Genomic DNA, 12,730 nt, shown 5'->3' on the forward strand with positions numbered 1-12,730 from the left:
GAACAGTGCTTTGCACATAGTAAGTGCTTAATAAATGCCATTATGATGATGATGATGCCCCAAACTGGGCTGCCAAGCCCCTGCGGGATCTCTGGGCAGGGCGTGGGGAGACTGAGGCTGGAGGACTTTTGGAGCCCTGGAGCCTTGGGGGGGCGTTTATTAGCCCAGGGCCCGGACTGACGCTTGGGCCAAGGGTGGGGGTTATCTGCTGTCCTCGCCGGTTTGAGCCTTTCTACACCAAGGACACTTCCAAGGAAATTCCTGTCAGGGAGCAGACGGAGCTCCCGGTGTGGGGGCAGGAGGGAGGGGGGTGGGGAGAGGACAGGATAGTTAGGGAGCTGAGATCCCCCTCTCTTCCCTCCCCCATCCCCCCATCCCAGTGGCCCTGGCTTCTCCCCTCTTCCTCCTCCGGAAAACTTCTTGTCCGGCTACTAAAGACACTGGATTTAGAGAGGCAGCGTGGCTCAGTGGAAAGAACCCGAGTTTGAAGAGTCAAGGTCGCCGGTTCTAATCCCGCCTCCGCCACTTGTCAGGTGTGTGACTTTGGGAGAGTCACTTCACCTCTCTGGGCCTCGGTGACCTCATCTAGAAAATGGGGATTAAGACTGCGAGCCCCATGTGGGACAACTTGATTCCCTTTTACCCACCCAGCGCTTAGAACAGTGCTTGGCACGTAGCAAGCGTTTAACAAATGCCATCATTATTATTGGCCTCCGGGAATGCCAGTCCCCCACTCACTCCCCCCACGCACATTGTTTTACACCCGGAGAGCGCTCAGTAGGTAGCCCTGATTGATAGATCGATGGATTGGGAGCGCCACTTCTCTCTGGACTTTCCTGGACTCTGTCGCAGAAGCCGGGCCTTGGTTGTGAGCTCCTCTGCGGTCCCTAATTCTGGTCCTGGGCTCCGCTGCGGCCCCGGACCTTGGTCCCTAACTCTGGTCGTGGATGCCGCTGCCGTCCCTAACTCTGGTGCGGGGCCCCGGCTCCCGCTGTCCGACCGTCCATCCGTCCAGCGGTCCGGCCATCAGTCCGGCCATCAGCCCGGCCATCAGCCCGGCCATCAGTCGGTCCGTCCATCAGTCCGTCTGTCCATCAGCCCGTCCGCCCACGAGCCCGTCCATCAGTCTGTCCATCCGTCCGTCCAGCAGCCGGTCCTTCAGTTCGTCCATCAGCCTGTCCATCCGTCCGTCCATCAGCCGGTCCTTCAGTCCGTCCATCAGCCGGTCCTTCAGTCCGTCCATCAGCCTGTCCATCCGTCCGTCCATCAGCCGGTCCTTCAGTCCGTCCATCCGTCCGTCCGTCCATCAACCCGTCCATCAGCCCGTCCATCAGTCCATCAGCCCGTCCATCAGTCCGTCCATCAGTCCGTCCATCAGTCCATCAGTCCAGCAGTCCGTCCATCAGCCCATCAGCCCGTCAATCAGTCCGTCCACCAGCCCATCAGTCCGTCCATCAGCCCATCAGCCCGTCCATCAGTCTGTCCATCTGTCCGTCCATCAGCCGGTCCTTCAGTCCGTCCATCAGTCGGTCCATCCGTCCGTCCATCAGCCCTTCCATCGGCCCGTCCATCAGTCCATCAGTCCGTCCATCAGTCTGCCCATCCGTCCATCCACCAGCCTGTCCATCAGCCCGTCCATCAGTCCGTCCATCTGTCCGTCCGTCCATCAGCCTGTCCATCAGCCCGTCCATCAGTCCATCAGTCCGTCCATCAGCCCGTCCATCAGTCCGTCCGTCCGTCCGTCCATCAGCCCGTCCATCAGTCCGTCCATCAGTCCATCAGCCCGTCCATCAGTCCATCAGCCCGTCCATCAGCCCGTCCATCAGCCTGTCCATCAGTCCGTCCATCAGTCCATCAGCCCGTCCCGGGCCCCGGGACACGTCTCCTCGGGCGGCAAGTCTGGAGGGCGCCCGGGCGGAGGAGGGCTCTTCGGACACAGACGGAGGCCACACCTGCGCTCGGCTCACTAACCGTCCCCGGAGCGACGGCCGGACGGGGAGCCGAGGGGGAGCCGAGGGGGAGCCGAAGGGGAGCCGAAGAGCCGAAGGGGAGCCGAGGGGGAGCCGAGGAGGAGCCGAGGAGCCGAAGGGGAGCCGAGGGGGAGCCGAGGAGCCGAAGGGGAGCCGAGGGGAAGCCGAGGGGGAGCCGAGGAGGAGCCGAAGAGGAGCCGAGGAGGAGCCGAAGGGGAGCCGAAGAGGAGCGGAGCGCCCCGAGCCTGCGGGCCGGGGGAAGAGCCGCAGCGCCCCCTGGAGGCACGGGACGGTCAGGGCGCCGGGCTGAGCTACGCGGTACCTGGGGGCGGGGGGGGGGGGGGGGGGAGTGTTGTGTGCATCCGTTTGTGGTGTGTATGTGTGTGTGTGTGTGTGTGTGGGGGGGTGACTGTGTTTGGGAGTGGGGGGGGTGTTGCGTGGGGGGGGTGTTGTGTGTATGTGTGGGGGGTGAGTGTGTGTGAGAGTGTGGGGGGTGTGGGAGTGTGGTGTGTGTGTGTGTGTGTTTGTGAGTGTGTGTGCTTAATAATTAATAATAATAATAATGATGATGGCATTAGGGAAGCAGCAGGGCTCAGTGGAAAGAGCCCGGGCTTTGGAGTCAGAGGTCACGGGTTCAAATCCCGGCTCCGCCACTTGTCAGCTGGGGGACTTTGGGTAAGTCACTTCACTTCCCTGGGCCTCGGTTCCCTCATCTGTAAAATGGGGATGAAGACTGTGAGCCCCCAGTGGGACAACCTGATCACCTTGTAACCTCCCCAGCGCTCAGAACAGTGCTTTGCACATAGTAAGCGCTTAATAAATGTTATCATCATCATCATTATTATTTATTATTAATAATAAATACCATTATTATTATTTATTAAGCGCTTACTGTGTGCAAACCACTGTTCTAAGCGCTGGGGAGGTTACAAGGTGATCAGGTTGTCCCGTGCGGGGCTCACAGTCTTAACCCCCATGTTACAGATGAAGTAACTGAGGCACAGAGAGGTTAAGTGACTTGCCCAAAGTCACACAGCTTAACAAATACCGTCATCATTCTCAGCGCTTAGAACGGTGCTCGGCGCATAGTAAACGCTTCACAAATACCATCATGATTATCGTTATTATTATTGTGTGTGTGTATGTGTGTGGGGGGGGTGCTGTGTGTATGTGCGTATGTGTGTGGGGGGGGTGACTGTGTGGGAGTGTGGGAGTGGGGTGTGGGGGGCTTTGGGAGTGGGCGTGTGTGGGGTGTGGGGGGGTGGGAGTGTTGGGTGTGTGCTAATGTGTGTGTGTGTGAGTGTGTGGGGTGTGTGTGTAGGTGTGGGGTGTGTGTCTGTGTGTAGGGGAATGTGGGGTGTGTGTCCGTGTGGGGGGGAGTGTGGGGTGCGTGTCTGTGTGGGGGGGAGTGTGGGGTGTGTGTCTGTGTGTGGGGGAGTGTGGGGTATGTGTCTGTGTGCGGGGGACTGTGGGGTGTGTGTCTGTGTGGGGGGAGTGTGGGGGGTGTGTGTCTGTGTGGGGGGGAGTGTGGGGTATGTGTCTGTGTGCGGGGGACTGTGGGGTGTGTGTCTGTGTGTGGGGGGGGTGTGGGACTGTGGGGTCTGTGTGTGGGGGAGTGTGGGGTGCGTGGGACTGTGGGGTGTGTGGGGGTGTGTGTGTGGGGTGTGTGTGTGTGTTGGAGTGTGGGGTGGGAGTGTGTGGGAGTGTGAGATGTGGGAGTGTGTGGGAGTGTGTGGGAGTGTGAGATATGGGAGTGTGAGCCCGCTGTTGGGTAGGGCCCGTCTCTATATGTTGCCAACTTGTACTGCCCAAGCGCTTAGTACAGTGCTCCGCACACAGCAAGTGCTCAATAAATACGATTGAATGAATGAATGAGTGTGAGGGGTGTGTGTGTGTGTGTGTGTGTGTTTGGGTGTGGGGGGAATGTACATTAGAGAAGCAGTATGGCCTAGTGCCAAGAGCCCGGGTTTGGGAGCCAGAGGTCGTGGGTTCTAATCCCCACTCCTCCATTCGTCTGCTGTATGACCGTGGGCAAGTCACTTCACTTCTCTGGGCCTCAGTTCCCTCATCTGGAAAATGGGGGTGCAGACTGCGAGCCCCACGGGGGGACGACCTGATTACCATGTATCTACCCCAGTGTTTAGAACAGGGCTTGGCGCATAGTAAGCTCTTAACAAATGCCGTTATTATTATTATTGTCATTATTATTATTCGTGTGTACATGCGGATGTGTGTTCTTGCGTGCACTGTACTATGAGAGGGTGTAATAATAATAATGATGGCATTTATTAAGTGCTTACTATGTGCAAAGCACTGTTCTAAGCGCTGGGGAGGATACAAGGTGATCAGGTTGTCCCACGTGGGGCTCACAGTCTTCACCCCCATTTTACAGATGAGGTAACTGAGGCCCAGAGAAGTGAAGTGACTTGCCCAAAGTCACGCAGCTGACAAGTGGCGGAGTCGGGATTTGAACCCACGACCTCTGACTCCAAAGCCCGGGCTCTTTCCACTGAGCCACGCTGCTTCACACCTCTGCTATGATAATAATGATAATCGTCAAATGCTTACTATGTGCTAAGCACTGTTCTAAGCGCTGGGGTAGATACCAGGTCATCCCAGGTTGTCAATCAATCAATCAATCGTATTTATTGAGCGCTTACTGTGTGCAGAGCACTGTACTAAGCGCTTGGGAAGTACAAGCTGGCAACATATAGAGACAGTCCCTACCCAACAGCGGGCTCACAGTCTAAAAGGGGGAGACAGAGAACAAAACCAAACATATTAGCAAAATAAAATAGATTAGATATGTACAAGTAAAAAAAATAAGTAAATAGAGTAATAAATATGTACAAACATATATACAGGTGCTGTGGGGAAGGGAAGGAGGTAGGGACTGTCTCTATATGTTGCCAACTTGTACTTCCCAAGCGCTTAGTACAGTGCTCTGCACACAGTAAGCGCTCAATAAATACGATTGATGATGATGATGATGATGATGGGGAAGGGGAGGAGGTAAGGAGGTAAGGTTGTCCCATGTGGGGCTCACAGTTTTAAATTTCCAGATGAGCTCACTGAGGCCCAGAGAAGTGAAGCGACTTGCCCAAGGTCACACAGCAGGCAAGTGGTGGAGTCAGGATCAGAACCCAGTTCCTTTTCATTCATTCATTCAATCGTATTTATTGAGCGCTTACTGTGTGCAGAGCAGGGGACTGAGCGCTTGGGAAGTAGAAGTCGGCAATATATAGAGACGGTCCCTAACCAACAGCCAGCTCACAGTCTAGAAGGGGGAGACAGAGAACAAAACAAAACATAAAAACCAAATAAAATAAATAGAATAAATATGTACAAGTAAAATAAATAAAGAGTAATAAATATGTACAAATATATATATAGGTGAAAATATATATTTTCACTTCCAGGCCGGGGCTTTTGGCCCAAGGCCCCGCCGCTTCTCGGCGCTGCTCCTCCTACTCCCCACCTCCCTACTCCCTCCCTCTGCTCTATCCCCTTCTCCTCCCCACAACACTTGTGTATTTATTCAATCATATTTATTGAGCGCTTACTATGTGCAGAGCACTGTACTAAACGCTTGGGAAGTACAAGTTGGCAACATCTAGAGACGGTCCCTACCCAACAGCGGCCTCACAGTCTAGAAGGGGGAGACAGACAACAAAACCAAACATATAAACCAAATAAAATAAGTAGAATAAATATGCACAAATAAATAGAGTAGTAAATACGTACAAACATATTTACATATATACAGGTGCTGTGGGGAGGGGAAGGAGGCAAGGCGGGGGGAGGGGGAGGAGGGGGAGAGTGCATGTTTGGACAGATTTATTACTCTATTTTAGCAGCGTGGCTCAGTGGAAAGAGCCCGGGCTTTGGCGTCAGGGGTCATGGGTTCTAATCCCGGCTCTATCAATTGTCAGCTGTGTGACTTTGGGCAAGTCACTTCACTTCTCTGGGCCTCAGTTCCCTTATCTGTAAAATGGGGATTAAGACTGTGAGCCCCCCGCTGTGGGACAACCTGATCTCCTTGTAACCTCCCCAGCGCTTAGAACAGTGCTTTGCACATAGTAAGCCCTTAATAAATATTATTATTATATAGCTGTAATCTATTTATCTATTTTGATGGTATTATCACCTGTGTACTTATTTTGTCATCTATCTCCCCCTTCTATAATAATAATAATAATTTTGATATTTGTTAAGTGCTTACAATGTGCCAAGCACTGGGGGAGATACAAGGTGATCAGGTTGTCGCCCATGGGGCTGACAGTCCTAATCCCCACTTTCCAGATGAGGTCACTGAGGCCCAAAGAAGTGAAGTGACTTGCCCAAAGTCACGCAGCTGACACGCAGCCGGGATTCGAACCCATGACCTCTGACTCCCAAGCCCGCACTCTTTCCACTGAGCCACGCGGCTTCTCTAAACTTCTCTAAAGTTTAGAAAACTTTAAATCTTCTCTGAAGGCTCTCTAAATCTTCTAGACTGTGAGCCCGTTGTTGGGTAGGGACCGTCTCTATATGTTGCCAAATTGTACTTTCCAAGCGCTCAGTACAGTGCTCTGCACACAGTAAGCGCTCAATAAATACGACTGAATGAATGAATAGTGGACAGGGCCAATGGGCTCCTTGAGCTCCTTCCTGTTGGGACCGAGGCCTTGGCCGCTCTTCCCCCCCAGGGGGGGAGGACAACTGGAAGGGGTGTGTGTGTGTGTCCATGTGTGGTGTTGTGCGTGTGTGTGTGTGTGTGTGTGAGAGAGAGAGTGTGTGTGTGTGTGTGTGTCTGTGTGGGGGGGTCACCCATTCATTCATTCATTATTTTATTTTATTTTGTTAGTATGTTTGCTTTTGTTCTCTGTCTCCCCACTTTTAGACTGTGAGCCCACTGTTGGGTAGGGACTGTCTCTGTATGTTGCCAATTTGTACTTCCCAAGCGCTTAGTACAGTGCTCTGCACATAGTAAGCGCTCAATAAGTACGATTGATGATGATGATGATGATTCATTCAATCGTATTTACTAAGCACTTACTGTGCGCAGAGCAGCGTGGCTTAGTGGAAAGAGCCCGGGCTTGGGAGTCAGAGGTCATGGGTTCTACTCCCGGCTCCGCCACGTGTCAGCTGGGTGACTTTGGGCAAGTCACTTCACTTCTCCGTGCCTCAGTTACCTCATCTGGAAAATGGGAAGACTGTGAGCCCCACGTGGGACAACCTGATCACCTTGTAATAATAATAATGGTATTTGTTGAGCGCTTACTAGGTGCCGAGCACTGTTCTAAGCACTGGGGGGGGATACAAAGCTATCAGGTTGTCCCACGTGGGGCTCACAGTCTTCATCCCCATTTTATAGATGAGGGAACTGAGGCTCAGAGAAGCTAAGTGACTTGCCCAAGGTCACACAGCAGACATGTGGCGGAGTCAGGATTAGAACCCATGACCTCTGACTCCAAAGCCCGAGCTCTTTCCACGGAGCCACGCTGCTTCTCTTGTGTATCTACCCCAGCGCTTAGAACAGTGCTTGGCACATAGTAAGCACTTAACAAATGCCATCATCATTATCCAGCGCTTAGAACAGTGCTTGGCACATAGTAAGTACTTAATATTTGCCATTATTATTATTGTTAATAATAATAATGAGAATAATTAGCATATTTGTTAAGCACTTACCATGTGCGAGGCACTGTACTAAGCAGTGGGGTGGATACAAGCAAATCGGGTTGGACCCAGGCCCTGTCCCACGTGGGGCTCTCAGTCTCAATCCCCATATTACAGATGAGGAAACTGAGGCACAGAGAATAATAACAATAATAATAATAATGGTATTTGTTAAGCGCTTACTATGCACCAAGTACTGTTCTAAGCACTGTAGATACAAGGCTAGCAGGTTATCCCATGTGGGGCCCACAGTCTTAATCTCCATTTCACAGATGAGGTAACTGAGTCCCAGTGAGGTGAAATAAGTGACTGGCCTAAAGTCACACAGCAGACAAGTGGCAGAAGCAGAATTAGAACCCATGGCCTCTGACTCCCAAGCCCGGGGTCTTTCCACTGAGCCACGCTGCTAAGATAGTTGTGGTATTTGTTAAGCACTTACATTGTGCCAGACACTGTACTAAGCACTGGGATGGATGAAAGCAAATCGGGTTGGACACAGCCCTTATCCCACATGGGGCTCACAGTCTCAATCCCCATTTTACAGATGAGGTAACTGAGGCCCAGAGAAGCGAAGCGACTTGCCCAAGGTCACAAAGCAGACAAGCGGCAGAGTCGGGATTGGAACCCATGACCTTCTGACTTTCAGGCCTGTGCTCTACCCATTATACCATCCTGCTTGGGCACACAGCGGGGCGGTGAGAGGAGCAGCGTGGCTCAGTGGAAAGAGCCCGGGCTTGGGAGTCAGAGGTCATGGGTTCTAATCCCGGCTCAGCCACTTGTCAGCTGGGTGACCTTGGGCATGTCACTTAACTCCTCTGAGCCTCAGGTCCCTCATCTGTAAAATGGGGATTAAGACTGTGAGCCCCACGGGGGACAACCTGATCACCTTGTATCCACCCCAACGCTTAGAACATGCTTTGCACATAATAAGCGCTTAACAAATGCTATTTATTATTATTATTATTATTATTATTATTATTATTATTCTGGGGCGGTAGGGGGACTGCCCTCGCCCCCCAGTCATTCATTCATTCAGTCGTATTTATTGAGAGCTTATGGTGCACAGAGCTCACCTCCTCCAGGAGGCCTTCCCAGACTGAGCCCTCTTTTTCCTCTCCTCCTCCCCATCCCCACAGCCCTACCTCCTTCCCCTCCCCACAGCACTTATATATATTTGTACAGATTTATTACTCTATTTATTTTACTCGTACATATTTACTATTCTATTTATTTTATTAATGATGTGCATAGAGCCATAATTCTATTTGTTCTGACGATTTTGACATCTGTCTTCATGTTTTGTATTGTTGTCTGTCTCCTCCTTCTAAACTGTGAGCCCGTTATTGGGTAGGGACCGTCTCTATATGTTGCCGACTTGTACTCCCCAAGCGCTTAGTACAGTGCTCTGCATACAGTAAGCGCTCAATAAATATGATTGAGTGAATGAATGAATGAATGAATTTGCACGTATCATCATCAATCGTATTTATTGAGCGCTTACTATGTGCAGAGCACTGTACTAAGCGCTTGGCATTGTATCCACCACAATGCTTAGTACTGTGCTTGGCACATAGGAAGTGCTTAACAAATACCACAGTTATTATTATAAGTATTTATTTATTCATTCATTGATTCATTCAATTATATTTATTGACCCCCTTACTGTGTGCAAAGCACTGTACTAAGCACTTGGGGGAGTACACTATACCAACAAACAGACACATTCCTGCCCACAAAGAGCTCACAGTCTAGAGGGAGAGACAGACATTAGTATAAATGAATGAATGAAGCAGTAGAGAAGCAGCGTGGCTCAGTGGAAAGAACGTGGGCTTTGGAGTCAGAGGTCATGGGTTCAAATGCTGGCTCAGCCAATTGTCAGCTGTGTGACTTTGGGCAACTTACTTCACTTCTCTGGGCCTCAGTTCCCTCCTCTGTCAAATGGGGATTAAGACTGTGAGCCCCACATGGGACACCCTGATCTCCTTGTATCCCCCCAGCGCTTAGAACAGTGCTTTGCACATAGTAAGCACTTAACAAATGCCATCATTATTATTACTATTAATAATGAAGGAATGAATAAATAAATAACGAATATATACGTATGTGCTGTGGGGATGGGAGGGAGAAAGAATGAAGGAGTAAGTCAGAGTGGCACAGAAGGGAGTGGGAAAAGAGGAGAGGAGATCTTAAAAGAGCACGGGCTTTGGAGCCAGAGGTCATGGGTTCGAACCCCAGCTCCACCATGTGTCTGTTGTGTGACCTTGGGCAAGTCACTTAACTTCTCGGAGCCTCAGCTACCTCATCTGTAAAATGGGGATGATAACTGTGAGCCCCATGTGGGACAACCTTGTATCCCCCCCCAGCGCTTAGAACAGTGCTTTGCACATAGTAAGCACTTAACAAATGCCATCATTATTATTATTATTATTAATGAGGGAAGGTTTGACCCATCCTGGGGAGGTAGGTCCGCACAGAGGGAGGGAGCTGGCTTCACACTCCCGCCTCCCTAGGCCCCATCTCCCTTTTTTACCTGGTATTTGTACTAAGCACTGGGGTAAATACAAGATAATTGGGTTGGATGCAGTCCAAATCCCACTTGGGGATCACAGTCTAAATCTCCATTTTATAGATGAGGGAACTGAGGCACAGAGAAGTAAAGCGACTTGCCCAAGGTCACACAACAGACAATTGGCAGAGACAGGATTAGAAATTCTTGCTCCATTTCTAGGATAAGTTCACTCCAATTGATCTGCTTATTTGGGCTGTTTTTTTGAGCTTCTGACAGGTTAGCCCTGAATAGACCATGAAACCTCATAAAGGAAGATGCTCTCCTGGAAATCATTTCTCCCAAATTCCTCCTTTTTCACACCTCTCTTCTTTCTTCCCATTCCACCCTCCACCTCTCCCCCCATTCAGAGTTGAACTACTTCACAAGGATTTTCAAAAAACCTCTAATGCCTGCATTTTGAGGATGGCTAGTAGCTTATTATTATTATTAACAATAACAATTATTAACGATAATAATAATTGTGGTACTTGTTAATCACTTACTTTGTGACAGTCACTGTACTAAGCTCTGGGTTGGATACAAGTAAATAGGGTTGGACGCAGTCCCCGTCCCACGTGGGGTTCCCAGACTCTATCCCCATTTTGCAGATAAGGTAACTGAGGCAGAGAAAAGTGAAGTCACTTGCCCAAGATCACACAGCAGACAAATGGCGGAGTCAGGATTAGAACCCACACTCTTCTGAGTCCCAGGCTCATGCTGTATTCACTACACAACACTGCTTCCCTGTACAGCAGAGTGAGAAAGTAGCTTTTAATCATAAACACCGAAATATAAGATGAAATAAAACATGTGGTTTTGTATTGACGCATTTAAAATAAACATTCATTGTCTCCAATGAACTATTTGTTAAGCTTCTCAAGCTGTAAAAAATGGAGGGTGGGTGTCACTGGCTTAACAAACATTTCTTTTCTTGGATTTCTGGCGAGCCATGGCCCTCTGTAACTGCATTTCTGCTTCCATCCAGGCAATTTGACATTGTGATATCCAACACTAGATGTGCTGTAGTTAAGAAATGGAGGCAGATAAAAGTTTTCAGGGCTAAAAATCTTTGCCCTTGTATCTGTACTTTGTGAACATTCTGCAGCTCTTCAGTGTGCTGATAAAGATCCCATTCCAAATCACCCAAACATCTACGAAAGCTCAACTCATGCCAACCGGTAACTCAGAAAACGCCCCACAACTCAAACATAAATATTTGCTCAAAGTGTATATTAGCTCTTCAGTTTTACTGCTGTTGGGAGACACAGCTTTCCCGCTGTCTTCAGTGGGAACCTCGAATCCGAGTGTTCACTGAAGGAGAGCTATTCCAAGTGATTTAATTGTGCAGATAACAGAAAAGGACCAGGTTTTGAAAAAAGACCAGGTTTTGGCCACCCCTGTGTTTCTCTAAATTGCTCAAGTAGTTTTACCCTAATAACATCTCTCTGAAACATCCACTAAATCCTCCCGAATTGTTTTTGGATGTTTCCCAAGTGGTTTAAGCCAACTCTCTTATCAGAAGAAAGTTTATGCCATTTTTTTTTTGCCTGAAATTTTGACTTTCCAACTGGCAAACCTTGATATTATGACAACACTTTGCAGTAATGCAATTTTCATCCAGTCATTTGAGTTGCGGATGGTTGGTGCCCTAGAAAGCAAGGTTTTCCCTGGATCACAGTGACTCTTGGGGCTCTCTTTTACCCCTGCCTCCAGGAGGGAGCTACTCTGAATTCTCCCTATGTGCAAGGGAAGAAACTTCCATCTTCTCCACCTCTTCTGGTTGTCCTGGAGAATGATTTAGTCTTTCCTCTTGCAAAGCTTTTCTCCTAGCTCTGTAGTGGTTCGTAGGGGCCAAGCTATCTCATAATTTATTTACTTCTATTAATATCCATCTTCCCCTCTAGACAGTAAGCTCTTTGTGGACAGGGAGCATGTCTACCAACTCTGTTATATTAAAGCACATAAGTACTTAGTACAGTGCTCTGTATGCAATAAGTGCTCAATAACTACACTTGATTGATTGAACTATGTGCCCCAAGTTGTCTGAACCATTCTGAAGGAGCTGGGGAGCATAGCCTGTAGAAATGGCTTGGGGTGTGTTACTGATTCTAGATACTTCTAGAGTGTGAGCCCACTGTTGGGTAGGGACTGTCTCTATATGTTGCCAACTTGTATTTCCCAAGCGCTTAGTACAGTGCTCTGCACACAGTAAACTCTCAATAAATTTGATTGATTGATTGATTGATTGATTCCCTCCCATGATGGTGGAGCCAGTGATGTCACTTCTCCTCACACCCCGTTGCACGTCCACAGGGGCCAGAGATTCATTCATTCAATTGTATTTATTGAGCGCTTACTGTGTGCAGGGCACTGTAGATAAGTGCTTGGGAAGTACAAATCGGCAACATGTAGAGAGGGTCCCAGACATTCATCCCTCTTTTGAAGGGAACGAATCATTGGCGTAAGACATGGGCCTTCTACAGGCACTGCAAAATTAATTGGAAATCACTGTCATTCTCTGGGAAAGAGTTCTAATTTGAGGATTAGGTCA

This window comes from Tachyglossus aculeatus, chromosome 4, assembly GCF_015852505.1.
Source record: "Tachyglossus aculeatus isolate mTacAcu1 chromosome 4, mTacAcu1.pri, whole genome shotgun sequence".
In the NCBI taxonomy this organism is placed as follows: domain Eukaryota; kingdom Metazoa; phylum Chordata; class Mammalia; order Monotremata; family Tachyglossidae; genus Tachyglossus; species Tachyglossus aculeatus.